The sequence below is a fragment of the Ceratotherium simum genome, chromosome 7 (assembly GCF_057802395.1).
Source record: "Ceratotherium simum simum isolate JZ-2026a chromosome 7, ASM5780239v1, whole genome shotgun sequence".
In the NCBI taxonomy this organism is placed as follows: Eukaryota; Metazoa; Chordata; class Mammalia; order Perissodactyla; family Rhinocerotidae; genus Ceratotherium; species Ceratotherium simum.
In genome coordinates this window covers 3,238,185-3,251,000 of record NC_141906.1, presented here as the reverse complement: position 1 = coordinate 3,251,000, position 12,816 = coordinate 3,238,185, and the positions used below count along the sequence as shown (strand labels likewise).

Genomic DNA, 12,816 nt, shown 5'->3' with positions numbered 1-12,816 from the left:
GTCTTTCCATGAAATTTTTCCTTCTACAGCTGGGTATGTTGTAGATTCATGATTTTAGAGCTAGAAGGTGACTTAGATTTTATCTAGTAAAAGAACAGCATTCTGCAACTAGAGAATTAAGCAGAGAAAGCACAGATAAAAAAAATTACTGGATACCAATACCATTGTGAGAATTAGGCAAGATAAAGAAAGTTACATGCCTAGCAGTTCAAGTACTTGTTAAAGGGTGAAAGAAAATACTAAAACAAAATTTTAATAGCACAGTTCATTAGTAAAATTGCTGAGAACAAAAATAGTTCAGTACTAATTCAGTACTCTTTCCACTCAACCACACTGGAATTAAAGCATTTAAAATTCTCAGACTATGACAATAATGGTATAAAAGTAAGTGGCTGGGTTTTTAGGACTCAACATAATAAGACATTTGAATCTTTCTCTGGCCTCTATGGCTAAGATGTACCTGTCTGGCGATATTGGTTAAGGAAATACGATCAGAGAGCAATCCCAGCTTTTTAAAATCCAGGGGAAGGACGGGGCAAGATGGTCCTGAACGTGGGGCCCTGAAGTAGCCTAACTGAGACAACAGTAGAGATTCTTCAGCACGCACAGTGCAACTGCAGCCGTAAGTTCACCTTCTTCAGTGGCATTAGATTCGTCCTCTGAGGCTGGTCATCAACTTCCCGAGGGAGAAAGGAGGGAAAAGAGACAGGAAATAGTGTTCTGCACTGTATTCCAGACTTGGTTTTATGCAAGACAAAGTGCCCAATTCTCTGTGTGATGCCGCCATCTTTAATTACAGGCATCTGAAATTGGGTGCCTGTAAAACAGAACTTCTCTTCTAATCATTCTCTACCTCCTTTGTTCTCTTAAAATTATTGATTCTGTCTCCCAAACCGGGGGATTTCATATCCTACTTGATGCTCACCTCTGCTATACCCCCTTCTCCCCATTTAAGTAATATATAAAGTGTCAGCTATATCTAAAGATTTTTTAGATCCATTTTACCCTGTCTATCCCAAATGCCACTGCGTTAAATCTAGTCGCTCATCATCTCTCACTTGAAAAACTGCAATTATAACTGAATGCTCTGGATGCTATTCCATTTTCCAAATGACAAAATGTTGTCATAAATTTTTCTTCCTTAACACAAGGCTGATCACAACACCCTTTGGTCAATATTTGCTACTGGCTCTTTGTTTTTTGGACTAGTCTTCACTTCTCTGATTAGCAGGGAAGGGCCTCTACAACGGCACAGCACAAAAATCTGTCCTTGATACTGTTACCTAACCGTCAGCCAACCACACTGAGCTGAGTCCCAAATGCTAGGAACCAAGATGTACAGATTATTTTTGTTTGATTATTTTTCAGTCTTTATTATACACAAGATCTGTAGTTTTCCTTTAATCAGAAAATACTATAGCCTTGAACCGTAAAAACAATGAGTCTTTGAATTCAATAGTTTACTTGAGTAACTATTGGGTGGCACTCACTTTCTAAAAGGAGATATGGTGCACATTAGTAGCTTGAGGTAGGTGGAATAACAAAGCATTTAGTTTATGCTTTTAATCTCTATTAAGTGTTCTCATTGTCTTTTGTGGAATGCATACTTTTGTGGGTTAGAAAATATTTTAATTTTAATTGTCTATCCAGTAAGATTGTAACTGGGAACAGGAAATTTCTGTGTGTGCTACTTAAAAATAAAAGGAAATTTCTTAGCTTTAGTGAATTATTTGACTTTAAAAATTGCTAGATAAAAGATCACAGGAAAGAATAATTTCTTGGCCTGCTTCTATGAGAACCTCTCTGGGTGAATACATTTGCAGAGACGTATGAAAGCATTCATTAGAAGTGAATCATGGTGTACTTTCTTCAAATAATTTTCCATTCAAGTGACACTTAATTCATAGTTTATACATTCGGGGCCAATAACTACACAATCCACATTCCATGAGGAGTACCAACAGTTTATAAGATGCTCCAGATTTCCTGAAAGTAGAGGATATTATGTCTACACAGATGATAGAAAGAAGAGTGAAATTGAGAGATTTTCAGCATTCCTTTGATGTCTTTTAAACAAAGATCCTAATGAACATTGACTCATTTTTACTCCGTGTGATCTTATGGAAGAAAAATTTTGTTTGGGTCTTGGGATCTTAGATATGCAATGAACCTAGATTTCATTCCAACATTCTTTTCATTTTTGTAGTGGAAATATTTTTATTCTTCAGATCTCAGCCTCATTAAATTTCCAAGCTACGAAGACACATAAATAGCATTCAGTGCATTTGTGCATGTGATGATCTCTGTAATTTCAAGAGGCCTTCACCAATTTATCACTCTACAGCATCCAAAGTGGAAAATTCATCTCCTGTAAATCATCTACCTGCTAATGCTGGATACCATGGAGAATAGCTATCTTCAATATGTTTTTAAATGGAGAAAACATATTTTCCTAAAAGAAATAACCTATGACTCAATTATTCTGTAAAACTATTTGTTTGGTGTGAGGTGTCATTTTACCTCCCTTAGCATACCATGGAAAGTAGATTCTTTATGGCTCTTTAGTTTTTCTCTTAAACTAGACTTTCCATCATTCAGATATTTTTCTGAGATTGAAAGTTAAGTATTTTGGCAGATGTGTTTAAGTCTTTCAGGCTACTAGAAGGGTAGGAAGAGGTTGGGGGAGCTAACCAGGAAAAGGTTCTACATGGAGGTATCCAATTGAATTACAATAATTGCATTTAGTTACGACTCCTTCAAGAACATCTCAGATAAAATGAGAATTATAGATCTGAACAGATGAAGATGGACAAGAGAATGGTAAATATAATAAGCGGATATTCTCACGGCATAAAATACGGTTCCAAAATATTTAAAGAGAATTTATCCTTAGCATTTCTGAACAGATTTTCTGCGTAGTAGGTGAGAGGTTTTGTTTTCCATCACCTCTTCCAAAATGCCATTAAGAACTTTAAAAAAGGAGAATTATGGAAAGGAGGTAAGGAAGGCTATTTCCCTCTCTCTTTGAAACCTCCCACCCCGGGCCAGCACCGTGGCTTAGCGGTTGAGTGTGCCCGCTCCGCTGCTGGCGGCCCAGGTTCGGATCCCGGCGCTCACCGATACACCACTTCTCCGGCCATGCTGAGGCCGCGTCCCACATACAGCAACTAGAAGGATGTGCAGCTATGACGTACAACTATCTACTGGGGCTTTGCAGAAAAAAAAAAAAAAAAAAAGGAGGAGGATTGGCAGTGGATGTTAGCTCAGAGCAGGTCTTCCTCAGCAGAAAGAGGAGGATTAGCATGGATGTTAGCTCAGGACTGATCTTCCTCAAAAAATAATAATAATAATAATAAAAATAAAAAAATAAAACAAAAAGAAACACATATTTAAAAAAAAAAAAAAAGAAAGAAACCTCCCACCCCAAACTTGACAGGAATGATGAATACCTAAACTCCTCTTACTTCCTTTTCTTCCAGTCTGCAAGGGAATTCAGTGCCTTGCTGATCTTTCCTGGAGGGAACAATGAGAAGAGTCTCTAGCCTTCTCCATCTGGTCATTTGCACATGCTTCTGAAGGCTCACACAGAAGAGCCAGAGATGTCATGGAATATTAATTACAGTGAGGTAGGGAGAGAAATGTTTCTAGTGGTTCTCCAAATAAAGCTCAGAAATCCCAATAAGACTAAATAAAATAAACCCTTGGCTCTATGGATATCAGCAAATGACTTATACTGAAAAGGAAGTAATCTAGTGGATATACCAATATTTGACTCTTCCCCATTACTGAGTCAAGAACAATCTCCATCCTAAATATTATGTTGAAAAAAACAGTAACCATGATGATTATACTATAATGTTACACAATATATAAATATGAACTCTATTAGATTCCATGAGATTCCAGAGGTCCCTAACAGTGGTGAGAGACAGGAAATCGTGAAAACTACTGCTGTTGATCTAATCAAGAAGTTGCAGCTGCATGACTTCAAAGTCCTTTGGGTTAGAGACCAAACTGTCATAACATGTCAGGCTCTCAGGATCTGGTTTCCCCCAGCAAGAGCCATTTGGTCATCAGATGCATGTTCCAATTTGCCGCCAGAACCATTCTGAATTGAAATAGGAGATTTTGTTTTTGTTTTTTGCTTTCTGTTTTTTTTTTTTTTTTTTTTTTTTTTCTCACTAAACCTTGGTTCAGTCCCTTCTTTAAAAGCCAGATAAACCTGGATTTAAATATCAGATCTGGAACTCACTTATCTGCTTACCTGGCCTTGGGAAATTTACTTGCTGTTACTGAGTTATAGTTTCCTCATCTGTCATGGTCAGATGCCAACTCCTTTCTTGGATTTGTAGGGAAGAATAAATATCATGCCTGAATAGTAACAATAACAGCAATTCTGCACCAAGTTATCTTTGCTGTATCTAGAGCAAGTCTTCTACCTGAAGATGAAAGTTGGGATGTTGTCTAACTTCTTCAATTCTAAGTCATATTGTAGGCCTCATAAATGGGCTTCTCTCTTGGTTTTTATCCTATGAACCTATTTTGTTCATCTGCCTAGGACCTGGATTTGGAGGTCTTACCTGAACTAGAAGACAGTAAACCAGCCACCCTGGTGAGCCCCTTTCCCACCTGCTGGCTTACCTCGCTGCTCTAAGACTGTCGCTGGTAACTTATGAGGATTGTGCCTATTTATTGCCATATTTCCTGGGAACTGGACTTTGCCTGCCAATGGGAACTTTTTCTTGACTTGTGTAGTTTGGCCAATTTCCCCAGCACATTCCTTTCCTAGTGGGTAGGTTTAACTTCAGGGCTACTGTCTATGGCAGTAATACTGTATTCTTCTGAGAGAAATTGTACAATGCATGATTGAGTCCCAGGATATGAAAGCATAGGCCCTTGGCAAGATACTAAGAGAGTGGATTAACTTCTAGCAATAAGAATATAATAGAATGATAATCATCATTGATGGAAGAATTCTTAGGTAAATTATACTTGCTGCTTCACAAATATCATCTATAAGCTTCAGAATAATCCTGAATGCTGCTTATTATTTCTATTTTACAGATAAAGAAAATTAAGTTCAAATAAATTAAGTCACTTGCCCAAGAATATGTTGTTAGTAGTGGAAAAATCAAAATTGAATTCAACGAATCCTGACTCAAAAACCTATGCTCTGTTTACCAATGCCTTCTCTATTGTCGTGAATTAGGCCCCATTTTTAATGCTGTTGGAGCAAAATTCCAATGTACTTGATACTTTTGTTTAACATAAAGGAGATATTCTTTTCCAGATACACATGTCAGTTTGTCCTAATATCTATTGTCATCCACGGAGACTTGCCCCTAATTCCCTAACGTACTTATCATTGGAGGTTTCTTCTTAATGTGGGGATGTACAAATTGTACAATGGTGGAAGTTTTACAGTAGGGTTTCATTTGTCTTGGTGGCCTTTGACATGATTTGGTCAGGTTTTTACCTGTTTTAAATTGATGGAAGCATCTCTCTGTAGCCATGACCTGTATCTCTTCGCACACAACATCAATCCCTTGATTTTATGTCATTCTGGAAAGGTATACTGAAAAATGAAATTAATGGGTAGAACATTTGAGAGACTCATGATTTTGTTTATAAGCCTCCTTCTTCTGAATAAAGTGGAGGAAATGAGGTAATTATCTGGAAAATTACCCTCCGGTTGGGCCTGGGGCTTAAATCATCAGCACCACGTCTCTGGTTTGCATGGCTGGCCTTGGATAATAGTTTTATCTGGGCTGCTTTGTGTTTGTTTGGATAGAGGGACATATCACAGAGCACACATCTTAACACTATTATTCATCCCATCATAAATGACACTTACAAATGTGAAGGAGGCGGGGGCCCACTTATGAAGTATTCATGACACACTCCTTTTCCATCATCCCACATCCTCCCACCCTGACATTTCCTGATCCAAATTGTGTGGTAATTCTTCTCCTCATCCTATGTTTTCCACACATTCTTTCAGGTCAATACACAGATGCTTTTACTTCTCTGAGTTTGAAAAAATAAATCATACTCCCACACCCATCTATAAAAGATTATTCAAGGTCATAACAATAACAACTCTTTCTTCCTGTGCAAAAAAGAATAACTTTGCTTTCTTACAATGGATGTTATTTGGTGCTTGCCTTAAAATACTCTTGGGGTAAAAAAAAATAAAAAGAATAGATTGGAGTTTCCCTTGCCCCTCATGAATTCAAGATGGCCTGCTAATATGACTTAACACATAGTATATTAAAAGCAAGAACTTTCTAGGCACATTATAACATCTAGACTAGTTGGTTCTTAACCTTGGCTGCACATGAGAATCACCTGAAGCATATTAATATATTTTTTGTTACCTCTGTCCTTGCTCCTCAATGTTCTGATTAAAATAATCTAGTTGGGTCCTCAGCATCAGTATCTTTTTAAATATTTCAAATGTGCAGGCAGTGATGAGAAACAGGGGTTAAGAAGATAGACTTTGTAGTCAGACAGACTGAAGGTTGGATCTTCATTCTCTCACGAGCTATTAAATCTTGGGAATTCATTTAACTTTCCTCACCTTCAATTTCTTCATTTATAGAACGGCTTGACAATACTTACTTAAGTTGTTATGGGAATGGAATAATATAATGAACATAACATACTTAGGGAGTGCCTGGTACTTAGTTATTGCTCAGTGCATTTTTTTAGTGTGAGAATTAAATTTCTCAGGAATATTAGATGTGCTGCTATGGTAATACACTAGCCAGGAGACAAGCATTTTTAGTGACTAATATTTTGCTTAAATTTCGAAATTTGAATGAATCACAAATATCAATAATAATTGCAAACATTTATTAACTACAATAGTAGGTGCCAGGCTCTGTGTTGAATCTTCTATCTAAATTATATTTTCAAGCTGCTCAAATTTTTGAGATGTGCTTTAACCCATTTTTACAAGGGAAGACACAGATTAGGAGAGAATGAAATCTTTTCCCAGATCATCTAGTATGAAGAGTTGGGACTCAAGTTCATGTCTGAATACATAGAAACTCAGACGTTTAGCCATTATTCTAGATTGCCACCAAAACAACAAACCTGTGTAAGATCAATATAAGGTCTCTTTAAACAAAGCACCTTTCTCACTCTCTCCTTGACTACACTCAGAGAATGAAAACCAGGGGAGCTTCGTAAGCAGGCAACCATGCAGAGCAATTGTATAGGGCCCCGTGCTCAGAGGAGCCCTGTGCTCAGAAGGACTCTATGCTTGGGGTTTAACTCCATGTAATTGTCATCTTGAAATACTTAATAATTTTATCTTTGAATTTATGTTTTATAAGTGAAACCTAATTGGACGATGGAGGATGCAGTTCTGCTTCTCACCTCCTTTCTGGGATGGGTTCTCAGTTCCCCGTTGTTCCCTGCCTCCTGGTACCTTGAGCTCATCACAGCCTCCCCCTCCACGTTCCCATCCCACTATGGCTCCTTCCCACCTCCCAAGTTGGTGACTTGGTCACTTTGGTTGGGGTGGGGTGGCCTATATTTTACCGTCACTCTCTGCCCCTGGCAGGAGCTGGCTATGGTTGTGTGAGGGTCAAGTTTGGGTGCACATCTCGCAATATCTCTGAGGAAAGCAAAGAGGCAGTCAACCCCAGCCTTACCTGGCAATCCTGTGGCTCATTCAGCAGGTGACTTGGCAGGGACTTCTTGCCCACCCTGTTTCTAGATACCTAGTACCTCCTGATGGAGAAGTTGTAATTTCTTGGGGATCACCCATTGCTTTGGTTTGAGATGGCAACCCCATGGGAAGGAAAAGTTGACCTCTCCAACCACAGTTGGCTCTGTGTTTTCATTTTACACTGTCCCCTCAAATTATATAGCTAGCCCTGATAAAAATTAATAACAAAATACATAACAGTCCTGCAACGGTGGTATTGAGGGCCTGGTTTGGTGTGTTTGGAAAGGACCAAGGCAATGTGAGGCCACGATAGCCTGTGGGACCCAGGCTTGGGCAGTGTGCCCAGGGTGCAGAACTATGGGATCTAGAGTTGTAAATGTTCTCAGTATAAATCCTAAGTCTGCCATTTATTACTGTGTGATATTGGGTAAGTAACTCACCATCTCTAAGCCTCAGTTTCCTCTTCTATAAACTTAGCAAAATAATTACACTAATCTCATGAGCTTCACATAGGATTAAATAAGACAATGTGTGTGGATCAATTGTTTAGCAGTGTCTGAGACATAGTAACACTGGGTAAATGTGATTATTACTATTTTTATTTTCTTCTTGACTCAATGTCTTTCTGGGCTGAGGCAAAGTTTGTTGCAATGAAGTATTTAACAAGGACCCTATAAAGAAGAAAAGATTACTAAGAAGCATGCCCCTTTGTATTTTTCACCCCACTTTCTAGGTCCCACCAATAAAACCCACTTTATTTCCTATTTCCTTGATCGAATTCAAGAGAATTGTAGTTTCTTGTAGTGCACTCTCATCAGACATCTTGGAAAATACATTGTGTCTGAAATGAAAAGTTCAGCTTTGCTTTACCCCTTTTCTGTCCCTGAATGCCATGATTGAAGCAGAACAGGAGTAGCATTGAAGTAAGAACTGTCTGCATTTCCCCTACCCTCAACACAACTCACACGAACATCCACATATTCTCCTTCCTCTCTCCTCCTCCTCTCTCTCTCCCTCTGGGGACCTCCATTCATATACTCATGCTAATGTTCCTTGAAACATTTAAAATGCACTTCCAAGTGACAGGAAGGGCTGCCATACAGAAGCATCATTTTTTTTTTCCATTCTCCAACACATTAATTTGTTGGATTGATTTTCTCGACCAGCAAGGAGGGGGAATTTGCACTAAAAAAAGATTGATAGAATAACACAATTGTTTGTGTTTGAAAATGCAATTTTTTCTCAGAAATAAATACACAGGACAGCAAGAGGCCTAGAAAGATCAAGAAGTACATTTCTTGCCTTAATTCATCTCATCTGGGTTAAAACACAGCTTTATGAATAAAAATTACATTAACAGATACTAACCAACAAATCATCCAGAAAAAATGTAGATGGAAAATAAACACACAACAAAATTTAATCCCATGCATAATTGAAACTAAAACAACAATGATATTTCTATTTGCATTTATCAATTTAACAGATTTTTCCTACAACTAATTTCATTGGTGAGGGTATACAAGGTATATACCCTTATAAATTACTAGTGAGAATGTAAACCATAAACCTTTCTGGACTATAATTTAAAAATTATGTTTCAAGAGTCTCAAAACTGTTAGGATCTTGAGTTCCAATTATTCCACTTCTAGGAATGTTGTCTAAGAAAATGATAGGAAATATGGACAAAGATCTGTATACCAAAATGTTTGTTTGTAGCATCAATTACAGTAGTAAATAATTGACCAAAAGCTGAATGTCAAAATATAGGGGATGAATAAATTACTTATTATTTATAATCTAATAGCCCCCAGCATTTATACCCCACCCCTCTCTCTCACTAGATATCGCTGTCTCTTCTAGCTTGATGGTGTTCATCTGAGGAAAATGAAGCAAATGGGAGGAAAGATCCTGTCTTGCTTGTGCAGCCATGATCTGCATTTATCCTTTGGAGTGCATTTGTGGGTGGTCATCATCATCATTGGGGAGCTTGCACCCCTCCTTTCTTTACTGGGGGTGATATCTCCACTAGAGAGGCTCCACTTGACACAGAGTCTCTTGGAGATCTCATTACCCTTCCAGGCAGTACATTTTTTGTCAATTCTTTTAAAGATGGGTACAGGAAGGCTACCTATTATATAGCCCCCAATTGGTTCATGAGAAATACTCACACATCCCTTGCTCCGGAAATTCTAGGTTCCCACAACTTTCCCAGTGGAGTTCTTTTCCCACCATCACAGTAGCTATCTAGTCAAAATCTCACAATTTTAGACCTTTCCAGAAAAGGATTTGGCACCAGTTGCTGTGCTCCCATAGATACTAGGAAACAAAGATCAAGCTGTCTAAGTAGTCTTCTGGAATTCTCTCTCACTTGTCTTGAAGGGAAGTGGAAGCACCTTCTCCTTGCTCCACGAAGAAAGGAGTATATAACCTCACTCCAAATTGCTTTTCCAAGGAATTTTTTTTTCTCCCAGACTTTTAACCTCCATTCTTTTATATATCCTTGAATGAGTGATAAGCCATGGTTTAAAAAATAGATAAGGTCTACCTCCTTTATAAATTCTACTAAGGTAGAATTTATACACCTTTTTGAATGTCGGGGTAGTTGGCATCTCTGATCTTGCAAGCTCAGTTCAAAATGAGACTGAAATAGCATTATTTTTACGTTCTTTTAGATTATGCAGCATTAATTGAGGAGATGTACAATAGTGTGAGTGAACACAGGAGATGCATCAGCCCAGAGCTGGGATCAGGGAAGACTCCCAGAGGAAGCAGCCACGCTGAAACCTGAAGTATGAGTATGAGTCAGCAGAGTGAAGGAGATGAGTGGAGTCACCACGAGACAACCAAAGGGGCCTGCATTAACAGAGAAGATCGTGGGGGAGCAAATGCTGTGGCATCTTTGGAAAACAGTTCAGAAAGCAGTTTCTCATAAAGTTAAATGTACGCTTGTCATACAATCTAGCAATCCCACTCCAAGGTAAAATGGTCACTTATATTCATATAAAAACCTACGTGTGAGTGCTTATAGTGGTTTTATTCATAATTACCCCAAACTGGAAACAATGCCAATGCTCTTTAATGAGCAAGTGGATAGACTGTGGTACATCTATACGATGGAAGGCTACTCAGCCATAAACAGGAGCATATTACTAATACATGTTCCAACATGGATGAATCTGAAAATCATTACGCTGAGTAAAATATCCAGACTCAAAAGGCTCCTTGCTGTAGGATTCTATTTATATGTTTTTCTGGAAAAAAGAAAACTTATAAGGACAGAAAACTGATCATAGATTACCAGGGACTGGAGACAGGGACAGAGGTTGGCTACAAAGAGTCGTGCGGGAATTTTGGAGAGTGATGGAGATGTTCTCTATATTGGCTATGGTGTAGTCACACGATTCTGTTCATTTGTCAGAGCTCATAAGACTGTATACAAAATGAATTTTATTGTATGTAAATTATACCTCAAGTGAAAAAGGAGAGTATGGCTCCTTTGAGGAACTGAAAAATAGTTACTATAGAAATAGAGGAAAAGTAGGGAAAGGCAAATGATGAGGCAGGAAAGACGTATTCGTATCAAGTCATTAAGGTCTTTGTAAATCATATTCAGGAACCAGACTTTATCCTTAAGGTGATAGTGGACTATTGAGTGGTTTAACTTGGTTACAATCATTTCAGAGGGATCACTCAGCCAGTAGAGTGAGAGCAAGAAGACTAATTGGGATGTTAGGCAGAAATGTGGTAACCCAGGTAGGAGATGGTGCTTGCCTGAACTAGGAAAGTGTGGTGGGAATTTATTCATTTTTTTAACAAATATATTTTGAGTGCCTATTATGTTACAGACACTGAGCTGGTTCCTGGAAATAAAATGGTCAGTAAAAAATAGACACATATTCGGTTCTCTCAGAGCTCACAAGCTGGTGGCAAAGAGAGCAAGTACATAATTTTCTCTGTGTTAAATTGTAAGGAAAAAGTAGTTATTGTTATGAAAGTGCATACTAGAAGGGCCTGTGTCAGACATGGTTAATTACTCACCCAGAATCGAGTCTCCCTTTCTTATTAACAGAAACCCCCATTGTATTTGGGGCACTTACTTACTGTACTTTCGTTTTTAAAGTACAGTATTTCCCAGCTTCCCTAGCAGTTAGGGGTGGTCATGTGACACAGTTCTGGCTGGGACTATATAAGTGGAAGGGTGCTGGATATTTCTAGGAAAGTTTTGTTTACCTAATTGTAGGCTCTCCTTATTGCATTCTTTCTTCTTCCTGTCTAGCCTATGTGATAACAGTTGAATTAATGACAACATCAGTGTTCATGTTGGCGTGGCAACTGTTGAATTTTTAAATTTAATATGTGATAATAATTATTATTTGTTACTTTTATGGGACTTGTGTTTGTTCCTCCCTCTCTCCCCACCCCTCCCCCCAATAGCTCAACAGAGGTACGGATAAAAGGTCCCCCATGCAAGGCGTGATTCACTGTATTAAATTTCTGTGTTCTCTGTCGCCTATCCACCACCCAGATAACAACGTTGAAGGACTTGGGTTCCTCAAGCCTAGAGCAGGGTAAATATGAGTTTTTACTTTTAGTTGTTTTTTCATGCATGACAATGCTAATCAATTGGTGCTAGTAGTCTTCAACACCATGTTGAGAAGGATTCCGCATCAGCAGGAAAGAGTTTTGTCTTAATCAGTAATGTCTGCCATGTCTACAGGGAAGATTTGCAACAATTATTTTTTATCATCATGATGGAACCATTCCCTTTGCAGAAAGGAAGATGAGGAGAGCCTTTTAGACATGGCTTATATGCTAAAGAACACAGAAGCAAGATGACACGATTCTTTGGAGCATTCAGGAGCCTAACTGATGCAGTTGCCAGTCTGTGCAGAGGCCTGAGGACAGTGAACACTCAGACAGGTACGAAGTAATAGGGTGACACCTGTGCCATGGGTGGCATAGGCCCTGATTCCAGAACCTTCATTCTTATTAACCCTCACATTACTGAGCGGAAAAACCCTTCGAGCAGTTTAAAAAACTTTAAAAAGCAGCTCAGAAACCCTCTGAGCCCATTTACTACCCATGGAAGCCATCTTCTTCCTGCCCGAAGGGGGTGAGGAGAGGTGGAGTGGGGC

General features: G+C 38.6%; 1 long non-coding RNA gene across 1 annotated transcript in view; it reads left to right on the top strand.

Moving 5' to 3' along the window:
* Positions 1 to 12,249, top strand: part of LOC147916531 (uncharacterized) — a 34,667-nt gene extending 22,418 nt beyond the window's left edge. The window contains exons 3-4 of the long non-coding RNA XR_015552777.1: positions 10,354 to 10,658; positions 12,207 to 12,249. This is a non-coding gene — a long non-coding RNA (uncharacterized LOC147916531). The remainder of the gene's footprint in view (positions 1 to 10,353; positions 10,659 to 12,206) is intronic.
* Positions 12,250 to 12,816: the final 567 nt, after the last annotated feature.